The sequence below is a fragment of the Nesoenas mayeri genome (genome assembly GCF_963082525.1).
Source record: "Nesoenas mayeri genome assembly, chromosome: 15".
In the NCBI taxonomy this organism is placed as follows: domain Eukaryota; kingdom Metazoa; phylum Chordata; class Aves; order Columbiformes; family Columbidae; genus Nesoenas; species Nesoenas mayeri.
The window spans coordinates 6603753-6628307 of record NC_137559.1 but is presented as its reverse complement, the minus strand read 5'-3'; the positions used below and the strand labels follow the sequence as shown (position 1 = coordinate 6628307).

Below are 24555 nucleotides of genomic sequence, written 5' to 3'. Positions count from 1 at the left end.
GCCCCGGAGCTCCTGCTCCCATCACACTGCAGCCTTTCCAGCCTGTATCTCTGTCAGTTTAGAAACTACAGTACAAGCAGCAGCTTTCCCAGGTTGCTAATTAGACAGTTAATTTGTAAATCTTATTATATGGATAATAAAGTTATCAAATCCCACTGGTGAGATACAAACATCCTGAGTCATTTATATACAACAAAAATGAAACATTTATCTTTGCCATTTGTTGTTGCAAAATGCAGGAATGTTTACTGGCCCTAAACTCTTCTTTAGCACCATCTCCATTGCAGGCATCTAGGGAGACATCTCTGTCCTGGGGGAAGCACCAGATACAAACCCTACAACAGCCAAGAGGCAGAGCCCTCCAGCTCAGCCACTCTCCGCAGCCTTACGAGACTTGCTGAAATGCACATTTTTAATAGGAGCCCCAGCACAGCTGCTCAGATCTGGGCAGAATTGCACCAAAGCAGCAGGGCAGGATCACGCACCTCCATTCCCTGTGATCCCCGTGTGCTTTCAGTAAGAAATGTCTCCTAGAAGGCTGGTTTTTCAGAGCTAAGGACCCACAATAGCAGCAGGGATCCAGCATATTTTCAAGCCCTCGGAACTAGCCTTATTTTGAAGAACAAAAAGAGAGAAAACAGTAATGTTGATGCTTTTATATATACACACACATATACTTAAAGGCTTCTTGGCCCAAATCACTGTTCAAAAATCCTCAAGAAAAACCACAAAGCAGCTTCCCAAGCTGATCACAGAACCTGCCAACCAGAAAAAGCTCATCCAAATGCATTCCAGGAGCAGGCACATTGCAGAGCACGTGTCCGGCTGCAGCTCCAGCACGGGCAGGGACCTCCTGGGGCCGCGAGCGCCGCTCGGCAGAGCATCCATCAGCTCCGGCTGCTGAGCGCAGGGACACAGGCCAGTACATTAAAGCTCTTTTCAACAGCGGGCAGTTGGGAGCAGTTGTATGCTTGTGTGCTTTGGAACAAAGCTGCAAATTATTGCAGCAGACAGAAGCCCCCCGTATGTCCTCCGCAATGGCAGGAGGGCCAAATCTGGCGCTTGATTGCACCGCGTGGAAATATTGCTGCAAAAAGATGGGTGGAGGGCTCCTAATTGGTGAGGACTTTTGTCATCCCAGCCCCACAGCCAGTGACCGAGACGAGCTGTGAGCTCAATGCTGACCTGGAGGTGAATCCCGTCCAGTATCACCTGCCCCACAGCTGCTGTGGGTGCCCCAGCGCAGGGTGTCACCTGGACCCCAAAATTGTCCTGCCAGTCAACAGCACAGAGCAACAACAAAACCTCCAGCAAAAGTAAAAAATAAGAGAGGACAGACCTCAACACTAGCAAAGTGCAACTGGAGAAGAGCAGGTGCTTTCAGCATTGCAAAGCAGCTCGGGGAGCAGAAGGAGGGTTTGAAGATTCATCACCTCGACAAGGGGAGAGCTGATGGGAACAGGCAGCTCCCAGCGCTCGGGGAGCTGCGCAGGGCTAGGGCACGACAAGGTGTCAGCACCAGGGCTGCTTTAATACACAGGGACCCGTCAAGAGCATTCGAGGTCATGAGGCACCAGGCACAGCCACTAATAAGGAATTTCCGTGCAGTTTGTCACTATGCTGTAGCTAGTCCTGCAGGAATGGACAGTTCCCTCATCCCTCTGATGCTCCAGGTAAAACTCTGTCAGAGGGGACGGAGAGAGATGTTGCAGCACACCAGGGACAGCTCTGATGGCACTCGAGGGTTGCCAGGACAGGCTGGGCAGCCCTGGCCAGGGCGATGCTCCTTCCAGCCCCAGCTCTGTGGGCTGCGGGAGGAGCATGGTCCCCCTGTTCCTGCCCCAGTCCCACCCATGAGGGGCTCCCCCAGCCTGGGGCTCCGCTCCTCTCTCCACAGCATCCCAGGGAGCAGCTCCAGCTGTGCCGACTGCCCCGGTGATGGGCAACACCATCATTGCTGCCTTTGTCTCTCCGGGTTTGTTCACAGCGAGCAGCGCGGCTGTATGCTGAGCGTCGCCTGCACACACACCTTCCTTCTTTAGAGTATTTTCTTTCTGTTTACAAAATGTAAACAAATGCAAAAGAGTTTCCCCACCATATGCACCATAGCTCACCTCGCACGCTCCATTCACATTATTTCCCAAAAGCAGACAGTTGGGCAGTTTGCCCAAAGATACAACAATGCTCAGATATTTACTCTTAGAATACAAAATCCTTCCCAGTCCAGTGGCTTCTACCCAGAAAAAGCCCTTTATCAAAGATTTAAGCTCCTTATACTGGCACCAGTCTACCCAGGGAGCCAGCCCAAGGTGAACATAGGTATTCCCAGGAATATGAAAGCCCAGAAGTCTCAGGGTTAGCATTTTATTTGCAAGCTCCAAGTATGTGAGGCTGCTGAGTCTGTCCTAGACAGCAGCACAAGTGCTGGGGCTGCATCTCTGCCCATGCTCTTACTGCCAGGCTGATGCAGTGGCCAGTCCTGTTCAGAGTGGGTCTCTTGGGGTCATTTTGGGGTCCCACTTCTCCAGTGTACTTTGACCTTGCTCTGGATCAGACTTTTTGGGTGCTCTAAGCACAATCCAGAGGGAAAACTGCCTTTCCCCATACCCTGGCCATGCTGCATGAACCCATTAGTGCGGGGAACTGGATGGCTGCGAAGGGTCACAGATAGCAGAGAACAAGCAGTGGTGTTGGGCCACCTGAAGCACCACGTCTCCACAGAGCCCTGGACAGCCAGGAGACCACCCACGCCGGCTCCAAGCCGCAGCATCCCCAACACAAGTCCTTGGCCACGGGGCCCTGACACCAGCCCATAGCACAGGGCTTCAATAGCCAGGAGAGTGCAAACCTGCAGTGTACCCAGCAGGCAGAGCTGGCCTGGCTTGGGATGAGAAATCACTTCCTGAGCCCTGCACACCATCGGCTCGGAGCCTGCCACATGAGATCTGATTAGCCTCATCTCCCAAACATCGTTAGCTGGCAGGAAGGTATGCAGCCCTCCTCAAAAACCCAGACGCTGTGACAAACGACTTCCTGCAGAACAAACCCTGCCCAGCAGCTCCATGAGGCACAAAGCCGCGCTGCCTTCCATTTGATCTCCATTTGTTGCTCTAATTTCATTGCGTGAACTCCTTTGTCCTGATGTTCTGAAGATGGGGCTAATCGATTTTCCCCGAGTCCTTCATGAAATGAATAATTCAGGGGAGTCATCTCTTCCCAGAACACGCGTTCCCGCGGCAGGGAAGCCCGTTGTCCACCTCCGCCAGGCAAGGAGAGCTCTGGAGGCACCAGGAACACTCTCAGATACGGTACGTCAAACAAGGCAGACAGATGGAGAGTTAACAGAGCCAGAATAAGGATCAAGCAAGATTCATTGAAAAATCAAACCCAGGGAGGAGTTAAAACCACCCCAGAGAGCTGATGGAGCCGTGATTTAGCAGATGGCTCTAATATCACGAAGCTCAAAGATTATTTCAAGCATCTCAGTGCATAGCTGCTCCCTTACAACCTGTGGAAATTATCACTTAGATAACTTTTCCATTTCCTAAATAACAAGAGGTTCAGGAAACAGCTTGGAATTCAGATTAGCAAAACTGGAGAAAATAATATAACCAAAAAAAGATTTTTAAAGGAGCTTTGTGTTGATCCACCTACGCTGGGCAAACCCATGGGGTCAGATGCATTAGCCTGGCTTTGCCCCGATGATGTACTGAAATGCACCACAGCCAGCAGTTGCCTACAATTTTCCATTCTCACGTTAAAGAATAAGACTCACTGCACCAAACAAAAAGTCAGTGAAGCATGGTAATCATAAAATAAGGGCAAAGAAAGTTTCCAGGAGGGGAAGTCCTGAATTTCTGACAGCATTTTACAGCTTTTAATCGCTTACAGCACACAGAGAGAAGCTGAGCTAAAATTTGTGCTATTTGGATTTAATCCCCGGCTTTGGTTAAAAGCTTTCTGGAGTTCTCACAACACAAAGAATATCTTCAGCTCCTCATCAGGCTTCAGCGGTTTTCCCGTTGTCGGCTCCACAATGGTGCTCTGGGATTTTTGGTGCCGATTTGCACTGTTGGACGTGCAGCCCCAGCACAGCGACCTGCACGGCAGCAGGTGACAGAGGGGACAGGGACTTGTAGAACAGGGGCAGATGCCGCTGACTCAAGCAAAACATAAAAAGGGATGTTGGAGGGCAGGGAGCAGCAGAAGGCACTTCTGTACAGTTTGGGTTTCTTACAGAAAAGGAGAACTGGTTTTCTTAAGGAAAAGGGGGAAGATAAAAAGAGCGAGGGAGACAGCAGGCTGCTCTTCTGCAAGGTCTCACCAGCCTCCTTTCTCTATAAAACTCTGATTGACTGAACAGCTACAAAGACTCTCAATCCAAGAAAGTGATTCTTATTCAGACCAGTTAATTCTGTGCTAACGGTACAAAGAAAGCTTCATTACAGATTTGAAGAGGCCCAGCCTTGCAAATTAGTGCTGAGAAAGCTGTCATTCAGTGCCAGGAAGATAAAACTGCATTTCCTGGTATTTCTAAAGAAAAATCAGCAGGATGTATTTTTTTAAAGCTATACAATCTTCCAGCCGTTATAAAAACAATTGGCACTGTCCGTTCTGCTCTCCGGCAGATCCTGAAGCATGTAGGACGCACCAGCACAGGCAGGACTTTGGCCCACGGCTCCTCACCCCGGGCTGGCTGCCGCCGAGGGACGGAGCGTGGACACGATGGCAGCACCAGGGCCTGCCCAGGCTCCACGACCCGTCACCAGCCCAGCAGCCCCGTGGCTGATGCCATTTCCCCTTTTCACAGGGAGGGGACGATGCTCCTGCTACTCCAGCCCCCAGGACCCTTCCCCAGCACCAGGGAAGGACTGAGCCCTCCAGACAAGGAGTCAGCAACAGGGATTCTGTGCCTGAAGAGCAGGAATCCTCTCTTCTGTGAAAATCCTTGTTAGTGAGAGGACAGACTGAAACATGCTTGTTTATTTAAGCTCCTCACCTGCCCATACACCCAGTACCTGCTCCACACTTTTTGCTCACATCTACCATTCACCCTAAAGGGAGAGCTCCAGGTTCTCCAGGAAAACCAACCCCTCGCTGCTCTGCTTGCTGTTTGGGAGCGGAAGAGGAGCAGCGTTGGCTCCCAAACAAGGCTGTGTCTGCAGAGACCCAGGATCCCGCAGAACAGCCCCCCTCTAGGGCCATCTCCCAAAGCCCGCAATGCTGACCAGCCGCTCTGCACCCACACCAGGGCTGGCAGCTATTTCCAGAGACACAAAGACATTAATTTTACATTAGAGCCTCAGCCTGGCTCAGACTTTAAATACTTCATCAGTGTTTCTCCCATACCAAGCTGTAACAGCGATTCACTTTCAGGCTGAATAATTTAGTCTTGCACAGACCCAGGCCAGCACAATGCATGAAGCGGTGGCCACGGCTCTGCCAGCTGTGCCATCAGAACCAGCTGTGCCAGCAGCAGCTCTGTGACCCTCGCCAAGCCCCCAGAGCCCGAGGCAGCTTGGGGACAAGGTGCTTCTCATCAGCCGAGCCCAGCACCCCCCAGGTTCTGGTACAGGGAGCAGGACTTGCTGCAACATTCAAAGCCAGACAAGAGCCCAGGATGTGCTATCCTGGCTTTACCTTGTCCCAGTTCCTCCATGAATTACAAGTTTGGGGTTGTCCTATGCAGGGACAAGGAGACAGACTTAATGATCCTTGTGGGTCCCTTCCAATTCAGGACATTCTGTGACTCTAAGTTTGAGGATTCCCAGGAATGTTCCTTTGTTACTGATGCTGCAGGAGAAAGAGGAAAATGCATTCAGGTGTTGAGGGTTTTCAAGAGCAGGATCTGGGTATTTTGGAAGGCTCTTGCAGACACCGTCATCTCCTCCTCCCCTCTCTCCTCCCGCGGTTCACGGATGACTGAGCCTTCCAGCCTGTGCTGTCTCCATGCTCTGGTGCTCACTGCATCTCCCACCCATGGCGCAGCACAGCAGCACCCGCCTGATTCCCAAGTCCAGGCTGGCTCAGATACAGCTGCTGAGTCCTTCCCCAGAGCCCAAGCTCTCCGCTGCCCATGGCCCTCACCAAACCACTGCCCACGCTGTCACGATGTGGGCAGGACACTCCAGAGAGCTCTCAACATCCTGAGCAGTACAACTCCCGCCATCCCTCCCACACAGCCCGTACTGGCTGCCTGGCTATCACTGATCTTGTTCCTTGTAAGCCAGTTATGACTCAGCCGCCCTTTGAGCTCCTCCAGAGGGCCAAATGAACTCAGCAGGTCCCAACACAAGTTCTGCCTCAACCCTCAGCGGTGGCCCCATCCTTGGTCCCCAGGAGGGAGACGACGTGGTGGGCGCAGTGGGAGTTTCAAAGCGCGCTCAGCTGTCCTCAGTGCCCCCCCGCAGCTCTGAGCCCAGCGCGGTCCCTGGGTGGTGGCACCAGCACACATCGCTCCCCCAGGGAACGGCACAGGTGTCCCTGGAGAGATGACTTCCCCTCACACTCCAGTCCCACCCCTGAAAGGCGCTTGCAGTTCAGATCTTCCAAGCACACAGCTGGAGAGCAGGAGCCCGTCACTCCATTCAGTGCAAGCAATGCCTCTGGGCACTTGTTTCCCCATGTAATTTAGGGACTCAAGAAAATACGAAAAGTACAAAAAGACAAAGGAAGGACAGCCTTGCAGAACTGTAAGGGGAAGCCTTGCTCCTCTCTTTGCATCAGGACAGCAGAGAGACCCTATAGCAGATGTAGGATCGGCTGCTCCAGGCATGGATTCCAGCCCAGCGACTGGGAACTGCACCCACCAACTAGGGGTACAACTGGTGTCTGTGGTTTCTTGGGGTAAGACCTTGTCAACAACAATCAAGCGGATCCAGTGCCTGCAGCGCCCATCACGCAGCAGCAGCTGCGATGAAGAGGAGGGGGAGGAAGGCTACTCTGTTGTTCACTTCTGAAAGAGACATCTTTAATATTCCTTTTTTTTTTTTTTTTAAAGGGGTTAAATATTTTGAGCCCAGCCATGCACTTTTAGAAGGATTTGAGTACATATGAACAAAACATTCAAAAAACGTCTGCAGCTTTTATATGAAATACCAGTAATGAATTGACAACATCCTCTGCATGACAATGAATGTATTGAAGCCAGGCGGGATAAGGAACATCAATCATCCACGGCAATATAATAGGTGTGGGTGGGGAAGGGGACAATGACAGCATTAGAGCTTGGATCGGGGAAAGATCTTCATTGCTCCCACTACATGTGCCAGAGGAACACTGAAAGGCACATCCAGGCTGCGAGGGAAGGGGCTGCTCAGGCAGTGGCACCAGTAATGCCGCTGGCACAGGGTTCACCGGCTGTGGCAGAGAACGGGTCCCTCCACCCAGGACACAGCAAAAGTCCCACTCCTGCTTCCTCTCCAAATTGCTTGGGCCAACAAAGCCCAGCAGCCTCATCCCCAGCACCCAAATCCACCCCACGGGAGCTGCTCCTTTCTCCCCCTACATGTGCCTGTCCCCTGACCACGCAAGGATGGTCGCACAGGTACGTGGCCAAGTCTCACCACAAATCACACTATTAAGAGACCAATAAAAGCTGCCAGCAGAACAGCTTGCCTGCAGAACCCGTTGCAGAGTGGCTGTTTGCAGCAAGTGGAGCTGCATGCCCTGGAGTGGCCAAACGGACCCTGTGGCTGCAGGGCCCCCTGCACTGCTCCCCAGAACCAGCCACCTCCCGGGATGCGAGCAGGGCCAGCGGAGAAGCTCAAAGCAACAAGAACAAAGCTGCCAATATGTTTCCCTGCACGAAGTGCACAGGGATTGCAGACAACTTTCTTCTCTGCTCCTTTTCCCTGTGCCAGGTGCTGTTGCACAGACCCACGCACAGAACCGGGGGGAATCGCACCAGCCGTGAACCTGCCCACACGCCGGCCCCGACAGATGCCGTGAATGAACGTGCTATTCCCTAATCTTTAATTATAGCCAGGTGACATGGTGCAGCAACACCAACAGGTAATTTTTCACGTTGGAGTTGGTTTCTTTCCCTGTTAACATCCCCTCTAACCTGTTTCTTAAAATCCAAAATTATGAGCCTCACGATATCACACACAGAGAAGTTGGTCATGGCCTCTGGTGGCAAGCAGGATGGTGCTGGGCTGGAGCAGGACGACCCAGCTCCTGGAGCCATCCGGTGATGGTGGAGGCGAGCGGGGATACAGAGGAGTTGGTGGCTCCTTGGGGATCACTGGTGGCGGAGAAAAGCCCCTGGGTGCTGGCCAAGGCTTCCCCAGATGTAGGACTGATGGACAAACTCCATTTCTACCTTACACAAACAGGGACAGGCAGCATCGAGGAGATTGCTGCAGCCCCCTCTGAGCCTGGTCCCTTTGCAAGGGGACAGCTCTGGGTCCCTGGGGACACCCCAGTGCCCACGTCCAGCTCTGCTCACACACCCCCACGCAACAGTTTCGAGACCCATCGCAGCCCCCAACAACACCTTCAGCATCTCCACCAGCCAGAGCCGAACAATAAGTACCCTGTGATTAATCGGGGCCCCAAGGGACCAGATGAAACACGCTTGGCAATTAGTTCTGGATTTCTTCCGAACGTGCTGGAAGACAGTGGGAAGCTGCGGCAGCCCCTGGGAGACGAGTCTTCTTAAAACCTGCACCAGTTACACAACTCACTGCTCCTCAGGCTCACTGGTGTGATGTGTTAAATTACAGATGGTGTCAATTAAATGTGCATAGAAAGCAGGCTTGGGAAAAAAAAACAAAAACAAAATACACACAACTAAACTTGCCTATGACAAGAAGATCATTAAAAACTTGCCAGCCTACTTTAACTCCAATGACCTGGTAATTTAATATTGTAATTGAAACTCTGCGTCAGGCTCTTGAGAGGAGGCAGCAACATGGTGAAATGTCCCGCAGGATCCATCCTGCCCAGAGAACCAGTCCGACACGGAGAACAGGTCCCAGGGGTGGATCACCCACCGTCAGCCCGGTTATCACACTTGCCTCTCGGAGCCCTAGAACATGGCTGCTAGCTCGCTTTGCAGACATTACTTTCTGTAACAGCATATTAATCCTATTCAAGGAAGATAAAAACCCGGTCCCCAAAGTGCTAATAATGTAATTCAGTTAAAGCTGAATTTTGTCACTTATCTCCAAGACAGAGAGGAACTTCACTCCTCTTTCCTTCCTCTCATCCCTCCCCCCCATATTTTAATATTCTCAACATTCTCTTATTTCCAAAAGCAGAGACCAGGGTAATTATTAAATAGCAATGCTCAGATAACACTGGTTTCACGTCCTCTCCAGCTTCTGTACCCGCTGACTGCCCCCCATTTCCACCATCCATCTGCCCCACCTCAATGCAACTTTTATTTTCCAATCCCTGCATAGGAGCACAATGCTGGTTTTGTCTCTGCCTCACCAGCATTTGAACACACTCACACGTGGCTCCAGCCTGGGACAAGGGACACCTCGCTGCAGCAGGGGGATTAAGGAGCCTTTTCTACAGGTGGCAAGCATGAAAATAGTTCTCCTGTGTAAATCACAGACTTTGCATTGATTCAGTGTCACAGGTCGACGGGGACAGGTGTCAGCCCCATGCCCGTGATGAAGAAGTTTCAGTAGGTGACCCATAACCATCCCCTCTCCTCAGCATCCCCCCCATGGCATCCTGGTGTCTGGGGTGCAGATGTGCCCCAAACAGACCGTGTCTGCCTCCTGAAACCTAGGGAAGTCAGAGCAGAGCAAGAGCGTCGCGGGGCTCATAAGCCTCTGGCCAAGAGGTTTCTTAATTCTGGTATCAAAATTAATTTTCCATGGCACTGGAGATCCAGAGAGAGACTGAGCTGCTTTTTGTTCCTGGAGAAGAATTTATGCTGAGCACACACTGAAGATAAAGCACTCATTTCCTTTACATGGTCTATTTAGGGTACAGAGCTAAGCCCAGACACGGGTGAGAAATTTCTCAAGCACACTTGGCCAGAAGTGTCATTTCTGCTTTCCTGGTTACCCTCCAGGATCACTCGTGTTGCCTCCAGAAACTCATAACCAGGCAGGTCAAGGGCTGGAGCTCAACACTGGCCCTACAAATGGGAAGGATTTAAGGTCTTTGACCTAGACAACCTCAAGAGCAGACCATGAACACAGAGATACTACGGGGCAACATTTGGAAGGTATTTATATCCTGCTAAAAGGACAGTGTGGCCTGTAATCTTGTCCCCCTCTGCCAACAAGTATTTCTAAAAAACAGGCTTTACATAAATCAGACTAATCCAAATTTGGGGAGATTGTTAAAATAAATGTATTCAGAATTATAGAAGGGTGCAGGTGTTTATTTCTCACCTCATTTGAGGAGCTAATTTCCTGTGTGTTAATCACATAGACCACCCAGCATCAAGACCCAGGATCCCCTCCTGTCCAGCCATGTACTGGTCACATCACCCATTGGTGGCTGCACGGCTGTGGTTTGGGGAGATGTGTTGGGGTGGGATGTTTCACACCCACACGGGGCTCGATGCTGTGTGGACGTCACGTGTGGTGCCACCATGCCCGTGAGCTCCTGCTGCCACCACCAGCCCTGCCATTCGGTAACTGTGCAGAGGCACCGCATGAGCCCTGTGACGTGCCAGAGCTGCGGCGCAGCCCCTCTGCTTTTCAGGAAGCACAAGGAAAAAATAAAACAACAACATGAATACAACAGCAACTTTTTTTGCTGATATGAAGAGTAATGACTTCCCTGCCACTGCCTCTGGCTTATTTTGAGCATGCTGCATCTTGGGACATTCATTCTCTATATGCAAAGTGATGTTTGAAGGGTTTCTTGAACACCCAGGAATGGCAACAGATCAATTTAAGTACAACCAAAAGCAGTAGTTAGTCAGGGTCCTCTTAACATGAAGCTTCCTACATAAGATTTAATAGATGTTGTAACCATGCCACGTAATTGTGCCACAGTCCCAGGTTTCCTACAGCAATATGCTGACCATTTCTCTGCTCCACTGCTCCCCAAACAACTGAGTGCTCCCCAAAACCAGCCTGAGGGCAGAGCACAAGGCATGAGTCTGCCCCAACACAGGCACAAACAGCTCTGACATTTCAGGTTGGATCTGGGGAACAATTTCTTCCCCAAAGGGCTGTCGGGCATTGGAACAGGCTGCCCAGGGCAGTGGTGGAGTCACCATCCCTGGAGGGGTTGGACAGACGCGGAGATGAGGTTCTCAGTGACGTGGGGCAGTGCCAGAGGTGGGGTAACGGTTGGATTCCATGACCTTGAGGGTCTCTTCCAAACAAAATGATTCCATGATTCTACGATTACCATACCTACCATGCATGTGACCTATCAAAAAGCTAGCAGGAACATTCCAGACAATTCCAAGACACTTCTCAGTTTCTCTCTGGCCCTTCTCTCCGGCAGACCATCACACACTGCACTCCGCTCAGCTGTGCAACCACCAGCATGCTCTAGGCATGGGACACCAGCCAGAGGGCTGGACCGCAGCATGGTGTGTCCCTCGGCACTGCTACCTCACCAGCACTCCAGGGTCCCAACCAGCTCAGCCAGTGTGTTCCAGAGCTTGCAAGCCCACGAGACAGCCGCAGGACCTGCCACATGGCAGGACATGAAGCTCCATCCCCGTTCCCAGGTGGTGGGAAGCCAGAAACCACTGCTGGGAGCCCAGTCTGCTCCCCCGGCATGGGTGGCCATGGCCAGGCAGGGTCCCAGAGCCCCGGGGACTGTGCTGCTCCCCCCGTGTGCTCCAGGCAGAGGGGAGCCGTCGGCTGGACCTTATCTTGTTATTTCAACCACTTCCTCCTGCAGTGCTGTCAGAAATAGGTTCATCTCACCAGCTCCGCAGCTGAGCATGGGCTGCCTTTAGGGTTTGACTCTCCCATCAGGGGGGTGCACATCCCAAGCCTTCCCAGGTGACAGCAAGAAGGGGGGTCACAGGAAGGACTGGGGGGTCTGAGCGCACCAGTCCCTGTGCCACCGAGCCCCAGCGCGATATCGTGGTGGCAGCTCCATCTGCACGGGCAGCTGCTGACTGACGTCTCCCCCACACACCAAACCACCAGCACCCGGCCAGGGAGGAGGGTCTGAGCACCCTCCGCCAGCCACAGACTCGTTGAGAAGTTCTACGTTCATTAAATCTATTTTAAAAATAGGGAGAAAAAATAAAAATAAAAGAAAAATAAAATATCAAGCATTATTTGGTTCTCACCATCTCTCTGCTTTAAAAAGATCACTGCTACCATGGGTAGGTGCACCCAATACCCCAGGCAGGGTCAGGGCAACCCACTGTATCAGGGATGCTCTCCTGCAGCAGCTCCCACTGAAGGGCCTCCCTAAACACCCAACAAGCAGCTATTACCCCCTCTGCAGCGTCCTCAAACGGGAGACACCTGCCCACGGTCAGGTACTCGGTCCCCAGGCAGCAAACAGCGGTGTGTGCTCTGCCCCACACAGAGGGGAAGGACACCAGGCAGCCCTCGGTGGGAGGACTCTGCAACGCTGGCTGCGGGGACACGTGGGGTGTCCCCACCCAGGCGACTCTGCAGATGCACCAGACCGATGCAAGGTTGCAGACTGCCGGCCTCAGTCTGGAGGACGTGTGTCCCCACCGTAAGTCAGCAAACAGGTTTTAGGCTCCCAAAGGAGAGCACACTAAGTGCAGTGCAGCAGCTGGCAGCTCCCATCACTGGTCAACTAGCAATCACCTCATCAAGGCTAACAAGCAGGCTCTCTGTGGCTACCTCACCTGCAGCAAGTGAAAGCCACACAGAGCACTGAGGGGACATAGCAAGGAAAGAGCAAAACCTGAGTTCGCAGCTTCATTTCGCACACTCACCTAATCCACATTTCCCTAATTCACCCATAGAAAAGGGAAAGACCATCCCAACCCCTGGCTGAAGTCACAGCCTCTCCCCACCACTCTTCCCTCTCCCTGCAGCACTTTGAGCCCCATTTCGTATTGTGATATGAAGAAACTCCCGGAGGGTTTGTGCTGGGACAGCTGATTTCCTCGGAAAGCCTCAGTGCTGCTGACATTAAACCCTCTCCTCTCACCAGGAGGCAAGAGGAAAGCTGGTGAGGAGGGCAGGCAGACACAAAAAACCCCTGATAATTTGGAAAACTTCCAATAAAGGAAAAAAAGCTCTTTATCAAACATGGGGACATGCTGATAAGAAATCCAGACATTTCCTCCAGAGAAAACAACAGCCTTAGTAAATGAAGGGTGAGAGCACAGCAGCTTGGGCAGCACGTAGTGCCAGGGGCTGAAAGCCTTTCACAACCAGGGGGATGCTCAGCCCCGAGTCCTGCCGAGGCTTTGGCTCCCCTGGCTACTGCTCGTGCTCACCCTGCCAGTGAGGCAGGACCAGCGGGCTGGGACAGCAGGGACTAGCATGGGACACAGGGCTGACACCGACTGCCGGGACAGCTGGGACACAGGTTTGCCCAGCATTGGACCTTGTGGTGCTTGGGGACCTCACGCAGGGCATGAACGGAGGACGCTGGAGGGAGGACGCTCACCGCGGTACTACGTCCTTCTCCCAGCCTTGCCGTGGCTGCAGCCGGGAGCTGGATGCTCACTTGGCAGGGGAGGCTTTGCCAGCAGCGCTGCAAACAGCACAGCCCCTCAGCGCTGACCCTCGCAAGACAAGCGCTACCACATTCAGCCCCCACATGCTGCAGGAGAGGATGCATATTACACCGTTTTCTTGTTGTTTTTCTTCCCTTGAAAACAGGCCATTATCTCATGACAGTTTGGAGCACTATGTGTTATTACACAACAACATTACTGCCTTTAAGACATTCAAAGGGCTGCAGCTGGCAAGATCTCTCATGTACTTGGCACTCCTTTTGATGCTATACGGATACGATATTAAAATAACATTTCCAACATGCAGATTTACTGTGTCTGCTCGCTCCTCTCTCTCCAGCCAAAGCCGTTTAGAACAAGATTTTTATTGTTGCTGCGCGGCAGGCGGTGACAGCACGGGGAGGCTGCAGGAGTCACCTTGCTGCGGCAGCTCTGTCCGGGATCCGTCTGTCCCTGCCCCAGGTTCTCCTGAGGGAAGGTCTGGGATTCAGCACCAGGTCAGATTCACACAGAAACCCATTCAAGTCGATGGCCATGGGGAGCCGGGGGTGCAGGGGGCACCAGCACCGGGGCAAAGCCAGCGCAGACATTGGCAATCAGACACCACCTGCAGTATCACATTAGGAGAAGCGTCTTAAAACACACTGGGTGGGAGGAAGAAATCAGACCTGCTCAGTATTCTGATTTTTTTAAAAGCAATTACTGTTTAGGTGAATTTTCCTTTAGCTCTACGTGGCCGGTCTGCTTGGCTTCTGCTTCACTAAGAAACCTTCATCGAGCCACAAATTAAATTTGCTCTTCTTGGGCAACAGTCCTGTACAATTACATGCCACTGTGCCCAATTAAAACATTATCTAGGCTGCCAGCTTTCAGAGGAGGAGAAGAGAAAAACAGAAGTGTCGTTTTATTTACATGGAGCTCTGCAAAGAGCTTTCTTGGCTCATTTTCCACATCCACGTCCCTGCTGGCCAATATGACTTTATTAATGTTTACGATATGGCCTACTTTCTAATGCAGCTCTGTCCCAGTGAAAGAATCCATTTGCATTTTTAATGAAATTTGGATAAGCAATTTAGCCTGTCCCCCAGCAGAGCAGCCTCCACAACCCTCGCACGAGCCCGAGCACCCTCGGAGCAGACGGCCGGGGCTTGGCTGCTGCAAATCCAGGGGTTCTACAGAGCAGCCTCTTCACTGAGAAGTGGCATTTTATATGGAGTTTGTGCTGCTGCAGCTGGCGCAGCATCCGCACCGTCCTCAGCACAATAAGTGCAGCCATCACCGCCTAGCCCAGAGGCAGCTTTACACCCAGTTTATTTTAATGAAGCAATAACGGGATAAAAACCATGCAAAAGATACTAAATGGAACAATAAAAATCTTTACGCTCGCCTGAAATTTCTCCCAGCTGTTATGCAGTACTTTATATAAATGAAATAGGGCAAATTTCAGAAATACTGGGCTGAGTTTTGCTTGTGTATCCCCACCAAGTCTCTCCAGCTCACACTGGCCTCTTCTCCTGTTTTCCCTTCGCTATGCAGGATATAAAGAGAACAACCTCTGCTGAGCCGCGAGCAGCTGTCTGCAGAGCTGGGAAGAACCAACAGAAGCTTCCAGTAACTCCATGGGAAGTGGCAGCACCAGCTCGCACAGCCCCAGCCTGTACGGCCGCCTTCAACGGCTCCTCCACCACACCGAGATCTGCTGTGCAGATTTTTAGAGCAAAAACTCCATCTTCAGCAGAAGATGTGATGCTCAGCCTTTACCTGTGCCATGCCAATGTGCTATGGGGCCAGGCCATCCCACCAGGGCGGGAAAATGAGCTGCAGCCGCTGGATCAACAATCCCAGCACGGCTCCAGGCAACCTCCCCTGAGCCACCCGCGGTGTCCCCTGCTCCTCACAGCAGAGCTCACTGCAGATCCACCCCCCCCGGAGCCATCTCGACAGCCTGCAATGCCACCTGCACAGCCCAGGAAAGTCACAGAAATGTCCCCAAAATTGCTTTGTATAGCAGACTCGTGCAGGAAGAAGAACGTTCCTGTGAGCTGAGAGGCTGTGCAGAACTGTTGGTGCCCAAGGAGAAGGTGCATACCCAAAGCACCGTCGCTGATCTGGCTAGATGCTGGTGGACAGTGACCCACCTCAGGGTGGCCAAGCAGAGGGAGCTACAAGGGATGCTCTCCACCATGCAAAGCCACCCAAATGCTACTGCCAACACAAACCTGTGTCTGATTGAAGCATTTGGAGGGAGAAGGATGTCTTCCCAACCACATCTCATTTTACAGCATCCCCATCACACTGCCACTCAGCCTCCCCCTTGCACCTGCGCCATCCTTGCCCATCCCCAGGGTCCTCCCCAGCCCCCCCCATTCCCCAGTACCCGTGGGACTGGGTTGGGGGGGCACCCCCAGCCCCACTGCTCCCTGGGGCTGTCCCCTGTCCTGCCACATCAACTGCATCTCAGATTCACCCTCATCAGAGACTGGCAGCTGCCTGGGGGCGGCTTTCCATTTCTAAATGCACGGCACCCGCTCTTCAGCACATGATAGAGTAATAAATATTTGGAAAGATTTGTTATTTTTATATAAACAGCAACAACATGTTGCAAGGGCTTGATTAAAGAGCCTACTCCTTGCTGCCATGCTCTCCAGGAGCCACAGTGCTGTTCTGACCCCAAACCCCTGGAGCACCCAGAGCAGGGATGTGGGCACAGGACTCGCTCATCCCACCCTGCAGAGCCTCCTGGTTCCCCACTCTGGATCTCACCAGCCTCTCTGCAGCCTCCCCAAAGTTTTGCCAGAGCACAGCCTCAGAGCACATCTCCCCATCATGATTTTCCCAGCTCTCCCCTTTTCACAGGGGTGAAACCTCAGGCTCATCGCACCTTCCTCCTACATCTCCTGGCTGCTCCCATCTCCTAACACCAGCCAGACCGTCAAACTTGGAAAAGGCCCCCAAGGTCCCCACACACAGCTCTTCAAGCATAAATGCGGTCTCTCTAAAACACCGCATAATGCCCAGGCTGTTTATCCTGGGATTGGAGCCTGGAGCTGCAGAAGCAGGTTCAGCCCGGGACAGCAAACTCTTCCCCAGCCACCCCCAGGGAAGCCCTTCTCTGCCCTTCAGATTCCAGGAACATCAAACGCACACCCACAGAAAGGTGCTTCCCGAAAAAATTCATCAGTTTTACACCCTGCCAGGATTCTAATTCTCAAATAGAGCATATTTAGCTGGTTGAATCCCCTTCTACACTACATGTTTTTCTGCGTTACATCATCCTTCCTCCTTTAGCACCTCCAGGATCTTCCTCCCCTTCCACCACCACCAGGGTACTGCTGCTCAGCCATCACCCAACACGATGCTTGCCTCCAACTTCAGTGCCATTAATAATAACTACATCATAATTCTATTTTATTATAATATTATTTTTGATAGCAAAGGCTGAGCCCATCATATTCATATTGCTAATGTAATTACCTCTCCCGCTGCAGCCCTGAGTGCCCTGGGAGCGAGTCACCATCCCTGGAGGGGTTGAACCGACATGAAGATGAGGTTCTTGGGGACATGGCCTAGAGGTGACTTGGCAGTGCTGGGTTAACAGTTGGAGTCGATGATCTTAAAGGTCTTTTCCAACTCTATTCTATGATTCTGTATTTAACCACCCACCGATCCTCCAGTAGACAGGCTACAGCTTTAGAGAGCTCCAGGCTTATGGGGCCACCCAGTAGCAACCGAAAGCAAAAAGGAGGCCACTAAAACAAGGCTGATGCTGCCTGTGCAGCTTTTTCTCCAGGGCTGGGGTTTGCACACCCACAGCCCCCAGCCCTGCAGCCCCACGCGCTCCCTCCCTGCTGGCCCAGTTCCCATCCCGGGATGCTCTGCAAAGAAAACATCAACACGCAGGGACTGTCTATTCAGAGAGGCTCTTGGCTAGGAAGTTCTAACTCAAAAATGCTTTTTGCTGCTGTTTTCAGTGCTGCGAGTTCCCAAAGCAGCCAGTGTGAGTGGCTGAGTCCTTGAGTTCAAGTGCAGCAGCACTCAGGGCTGTGGCCGCATCACACACACAATTTCCATCACCACCTCAAGCTGCTGCTACTAACGGGCTTTCAGAAAGCAAGAACGGGTAAGAAAGCTCCCAGGAGCGGAACAAAACAGCTTCTGAGCACTGCGGGTTAACTCCTCTTACAGTCCTGTTCTTCTCAAGCCGCGGTGCCCGCTCACGTGTGCCAAGTTCAAGAAGAGGCCAGACTATTTTCAGTTGGATTGATGAACTGAGGAACAATTCCTCTGAAGTGGCTAGCTCCATTATAAGACCAGGATTTGGCCTACATAAAATGCCATTACTCCTTGAGCAGGCTGCTGAAGTCTTTTAGTGAGAAAGGAACATTCTGGACAATTTTTGTTAAAAACTGCAAAGGTAAAAGAATAGCTAGAGCTTTGATCATCACCTCCATCCTGCAAATTACAGGGCTTGCTAAAGCCCTCCCTTTCTGTACCTGCCACCAGCACACCTGACAAAGCAGCATTCCCACTCTTGCAGTTTTAAAGAAAAATATCCCAAATATCAATTGATGCAATATTGGAAGCCACAATACTCTCTATGGCAACCTGAAAGGTCTTAATTATCCATGCAGGTGGCATAGCGAGCAGCCCCAAGGCACACAGAGCTTGTAAACTTTGCTTTTGATAGTAGGTGTCAAGATAAAAAAAAACCTCTCATTCAATCCCTTGAGAGTTCAGGCAGCTCCTTCATTAGCAAAAGATATTCTTGAACTCCCTGCGCAACCTGGAAGACTATTATATTCGCAGCTTAAAATCCATCTGAGTGCTTTAACTAGCAGGGAGCAGAGAAGAACGAATTAAAGCAGGTTTCTAACCCAAGAACGCCCGTTCCCGTGGCAACGCAGCATGCCGGAGCATGGGTGGATGGGAATGCCGCATGCAGATTTTTGCTAATAACCCGTCACCCAGAGGAGCAGAGAAACCTGCACCCCAGGGCTATGGGGGCCGGGCATTCACAGAATTCTCTGAGAAAAAGCACAGCAGCCCAGTCTTGCAGGAATTTCAATGCACAAACGAGTCCTCTGATGTCTCAGAATCAACAGAGGGGCTGGTGCCATCTGCAAAGAGGGGAAAGTGTTTAATCACCACTGAATCGCTCATTTTCTCTAGGGGAAAAAAAACATCCAGGTGGGCACAAAAGAATCAAGAGTTACCAGCGCACGAACGTTCCCTTTGGGGAATTATCAACTCTCCACTGAATTCCTGACCAGCCAGTAAGACAGTGCTTGGGCATCATTATTTCTACAAAGACCAGAAAAACAGCAATCCTAATCTTCAGCAGAATCAGCCTGAAGTCAACTTTCAGGTGAAATTTTCCAGGTGACTCTGGAGCAGAAAAAGCTCATTTTAGAAGCCACAAGTAATCATGAGAATGAAATGCAGCTCTTCAGTCTCACCACTCCTCCCAGATTTAGGTATTCATTTTACACCCAGCTCAGTAACAAGAGTGACCCAACATCATCACACAGCAACACCGAGAAAAACAAACACGCTCCCACCACACTCACTCTTTCAAAGCCTGACACACAAGCAAGCGATTCTGGCTAATTTCCCTCTCAGTCACGTGGAGCACATCTAATAAAACCCCCAAAAAGCTGCTAACGGAGTTAAGAACTAAGAGCTTGGTTGTTCCCATCTAATAAGGGCTGAGGGCTGTAAGGGTTTCCAGCAGCATCCCTACGGCACAGGGGAGTCCCGAGCATCCAGACAGGCTGCTGGACGTGCAACCAGGGCAGGAGCTTGCCAGGATTTTAGCACACACTTCTCCACCGTGGTCACGGGAGCTCCAGCGCCACATGGCTGCACAGCAAGAGCCACACCGGTGACATCGGAGTGGTGGGAGCACCAGCACCAAGCGGGAGCCTGGCCACACCAAACTGCACATGTCAGCATCCCGCTGGAGCTGCCCATGTGGGAAACACCAAGTGCCACTGGCAATCTGCCCTCTAAGGACTCAGTATCTTCCATTCCTCCTGCAAATGCTTTCCATGCGATTGTGCACAGAGCTTGTCAAAAAAGATTCAAAGTTTGTGCCGTAAAGGTTTGGGTTTGGGCACGTCTGACTGCAAAGAGCAGCTCAGTTCTGCTGCACTACCTACAGCTCTGCAGAGCCAACACTTCACCATCCACCGCCAGCTGCCACCGAGACCTCACTGCGAGTATCAGCTTCTGCAGAGTCGGGACTCCAGGTTCATGCAAAAGTGAGTGCCAGTCAGCCCAGCGCACCGGACAGGGAAGATGCAGCAGATTTTAAGAGCTACAGGCAGGCAAGATGATGCTGGTACAGAAAGGACTGACCCAGCTCCTGCATGCAACGGCATCACATTAATATGGGCACAGACTCCAGCTCCCTTGATTCAAGCACTCTTTGTACTGGGGGGGTGTGCACAATGAGAGCTGAGCCCATGGCAAGTGCTCATTCCATTGCACCCATCTCTGGACCTGACAACCTCAGCACCAGCAGACTGCGACGGGTCTGTGCGCTGCTTCGTTACAGGGCAGCCCAAAGCCTCGCCTAGTGAAACCCGGGTTTCACCTCAAACCCGGCCTCAGGACTGCAGCCAAAGAGGTTTCGTGCCACCCCAGACCACACACAGCCGCCCACACAGCCCGAGGGAGCTCCTCCTGCGCAGCCCCACACCTTCCACCACATAGACCTACTGCAAATTTTATTACCAGTTTCTAGTAGCAAGTCTGGAGCAAGGATTTCTTTAGGTCAAAAAAGAAAAAAAAAATACTCCAAAGAGCAAACAGTAGTCAAAACTGTCATCTTCATAGGGCTGCAGCAGAAACTTCCTCTCAAGGGCAGAATTTTGATCTTTCTTACCTAAAAAGAGCTCATACAAACCAGTGCTGCTCAGCTGACATGCATAGGCTCTAGAAAATGAACTTCTCTTGCCAAGCATGGACAGTCATCTTCAGCACTTGAAACAGCCGCTACATCAAGATTTTAATTTGAAAAGAACAGGCTCATGGAGCAAACACAGCAGTTCCTGCCCCCACCCCACGTGCGGACCCCCATCTGCAGGGGGGCCGGGCTGGGCAGAGGAACCCCACACCTGGGACCAGGTCCTGCTCCTGCCCTGTCCTGCTGCTCATCACCGCGATGGGAACAGTCTGCAGAAGGCAGATGGATCGCTCTCACAGCAAAGATGGACCAAGTCAAATAAAGCAAGGTGGCTTTTTAATGGACCGATCGTGGGAAGGGTCCCGGAGCAGCTGCCGGGGAGGCCAGAACCAGGCAGCGTCCCCAGGGACGCAGCTCAAGACAGCTCTTCGCTCATGCGAGTACAGAAGTGGGAGAGCAATTAGGAGGAACAGCAACAAGCTTCTCCCCCTTCAGCCTTCCCACTTGAACACCTTCCATTGTGCCGCAGTGCTGGAGAAGGGCCCCCCCCAACACCTCCCCACCACACAGCCCCGGCCCTCCCAGCGCCAGCCTGGGGGGACCTAATCCTTCGAGCATCACAACAGAGACGACAGGCAAAGACTTGGTGAGGCTGCAGAAGGGCTGGGGATGGAGCTGCTGCTTGGTCTTGCTGGTGGCCAGAGACAGGCCACTGGAAAGCTCTTGCTGCTGACAGAAAAGTGTCACAGTGACACCAGCAAAGCAGCTCTCCAGCCCTAGCTGCAAGCTGGGCATCAGCACTGCAATGAAAATCTTGTTTTTAAACTCACCAAGTATAGAGAAAAGAGGGAAGGCTGTGATGAGATGGCAGAAGAGCACAGGAGGGGGAAGGCATGAGGCCTTTTCAGAGATGTTACAGTCTTGGCTTACAAATCCCAAACCACTCTCACAGGAAGTTTTATCGCAACAGGGAAAGTCTAATTTGGCCCCAGTGCCCCAGTTCAGAAAGCAAAGGCGGAAAAGAACCCCATGGTACCGATGGGGAGGATCCAGGAGAATGGTGCTCCTGCACGGAAGGAAGACAACAGACAACTCAGAGCCAGAAACTGCGCATGGCAGGAAGGAGATGCTGAGCATGGCACAGAGGTTCTCTGCAAAGGGTGGGATCCTGACTCCTTGCCAGCGGAATAACCAGAGGCTTCAGACCTCATAGGGTCACCAAAGAGCGAGTGTGTGCCGGCCACTTCCCTTTTGCTGTGGGATTCCAGAAGCAAAACCAGAGAGCAGCTCGGTGAGGGGTGTCCAGGATCCACCACACTTGCTTGACACCTTTTGCCTGTGACTGCCAGCACAGCCACTGCTCCCACCATGAAAACTCCTCCTGGGAGCAAGGACAAGCAGGACCCTGCAAAGGATGCACTGTGACACCTGGCATTACTGCTTGAGCTGTGCCAGATGCAGAGCAAGGCTACGAAGTTCTAGCTGGTTAGTGAGAACCTCCAGGCTTCAGAAATAGCTTTTGGGAAGTGATACTACAGGTGACGCTTCAGGGCACCCACGGGGACTTCTCGGGGTGCAGTGCCCAGCCCTGCTCTGCCGCGGTGGCTTCCTGCTCTCCCACGGGCACCAGAGCCCTCACCGAGCGTTGCATAGGACAATGGAGCTGGGGCACAAGTGTGATGGGAGCGGCTGAGGGACCTGGGGGGTTCAGCTGGAGAACAGGAGCTGAGGGGAGACCTTCTGATCTCTGAACTGCCTGAAAGGAGCTGCCAAGGAACAAGCGCCAGGACCAGAGGAAACAGCCTCAAGTTGCACCAGGGGAGGCTGAGGTTGGATCTTGGGAACGATTTCTTCCCCAAAGGGCTGTGGGGCATTGGAACAGGCTGCCCAGGGCAGTGGTGGAGTCACCATCCCTGGAGGGGTTGAACAGATGTGGAGATGAGGTTCTCAGGGACATGGGGCAGTGTCAGGGATGGGTTATGGTTGGACATGATGATCCTAAAGAGACCCTTATCATTCTATCTGCCCAGGGACTGGGTGACACTGGGAGCAAACTGAACACGGTGCTGCTGGGCTGGGTGGAGACTGGAGAACTTTTCTCCACTGCTTTGCTGGGTCTGCTTCACCTCCAGCCCAGTCCCACCTGCCCTCAGCCCCAGGCACAGCCCAATCTCGGCTTCCCAAACTCAGCCTGCAGGACCAGCCTGTCCCAGCCTGCGTGCTGCCATCTTCCCTTGTTTCCAGTTCTGTTCTTCTGCCTTGATATGAAGTCATGCGTTGAAGTTATCAGAGAGCTGGAAGTGAGTCAGCACAGTAAACCACAGCCTAAGAATGTAACTAATTAAAACTATTCACTCAAGCCAGCATGTTCCAACATACTCAAGACCCTAAACAGAGCCAATTGCATCAGTGGGATGCAGCACACAACCCCAGTACGTTGGCTCCCGTCTTCTGCAGCAGATTGTACAGGGAATGAGTCGTGTATTAACACAAAACAGTCAGGGCTTCACTACCAGGGACCACGTTCCTCAACAGAGATGAAGAGCTGAGTTTTGAGAGCTGTACTTCAGCCTCAGAGACTGCACAAGTCATGCTTCAGTTGAGGGAACATCTGAAGCCACCACCAGGGGCTGATGGGCACAGAGCAGCATTTGTACAAGACCAAACAAATGGTGACCTGAACAGAGCAAGTCAAACCAGCAACAGAAATGAAGTGTAACCCATCCCCAGTCCGTGCAGGATGAGCAAGGATTAGGTCAGCCCGATACCCTGCTATCTTTAAGATATTTATTCTCCCACTCTCTTTTGCAGAGGTGGGAGTGTCATTTGCTCACCACAGAGACCCCCGAGGTGACACCAGCAGATGACGGCAGAACAGGGACCTGAGCCAGGTCCAGAGCAATGGCTCAGCCAGCTCCGAGCCTCCGGGGGAGACCAAAATGCTTCGCTGTCACTGAGCAGCACTGCTGGGGTTATGGAAATGCTACGCAAACAACTGCTGGGACGCCCATTTGCAGAGCAGTACCCACAAGGATGGGGCTCACAGGCCAGGAAGAAAAGTGGGGTGTTGTGGGTGCTCATAGGCATCCTACATGCATGGGAGCTGCCTCGGTCCTCCCCCCGCGGACATGTAACCTCAGGAGTCCATTGCCTCCTAATAGACCAAACACACCCATTACGGAGCTCAGGAGCAAGGCAAAGCAAGAGCATTTTAATCACTAGCTTATGTGAATAAAAAGCATTTAGTTAGAGACCTCTCTGCTGCAGACAATGTTTCTTTTATGCAATTGAGATGGAGTATCAGAGCATGAAACCAAATCCTGTAAGCGCAGCAGAGATGTGGCAGAGCCGGCCCGCAGGAACCAGCAGCACCAGGTCCCAGCACAGCGATACTGTCTGAGCCCGGCAGAGCACACAGGAATGGGGGAAGAAGTACAGAATCGCAGAATGATGGAATCATTTTGGTTGGAAAAGACCTTTACGATCATGGAGTCCAACCATAACCCAACCGCGTCACTGCCCCATGTCCCTGAGAACCTCATCTCTGTGTATTTTCAACCCCTCCAGGGATGGTGACTCCACCACTGCCCTGGGCAGCCTGTTCCAGTGCCCGACAGCCCTTTCCAGGAAGAAATTGTTCCCCAGATCCAACCTCAACCTCCCCTGGCGCAACTTGAGAAGACTGATTTATGAGAACTCCCTAGCATTTCTTTGGCATTAAAATACAGAGATGCTGAGTGCTTCATCACACCACTTGCCTCTCTCCCAACCAAGTAAAAAAAAACATAAAAACCCAATACCCTATAATGGATCTTTTTTTAATAAATACAAGTATGCAGTAAGACCTGGCTAATGCTAACATACTTTGACAGACGATAACTAACCATCCAGCTATGAGTGCTGCAAGAATAACATCAGATAATTAAATGGCACTTCTAAAAATAGACTACCTGACCTGCTACCGCTTCTGACTATCAATCCAGCTCTCCCTGCAGAGAAACTGCTAAAGTTGAGTCAAACCTCAAAATACTAC

At 51.9% G+C, this 24555-nt stretch overlaps 1 protein-coding gene across 2 annotated transcripts in view; it reads right to left on the bottom strand.

The window, feature by feature from the left end:
• Positions 1-24555, bottom strand: part of PRKCB (protein kinase C beta) — a gene marked incomplete at both ends in the record, with an annotated part of 103679 nt that overhangs the window by 62256 nt on the left and 16868 nt on the right. The window lies entirely within an intron of this gene.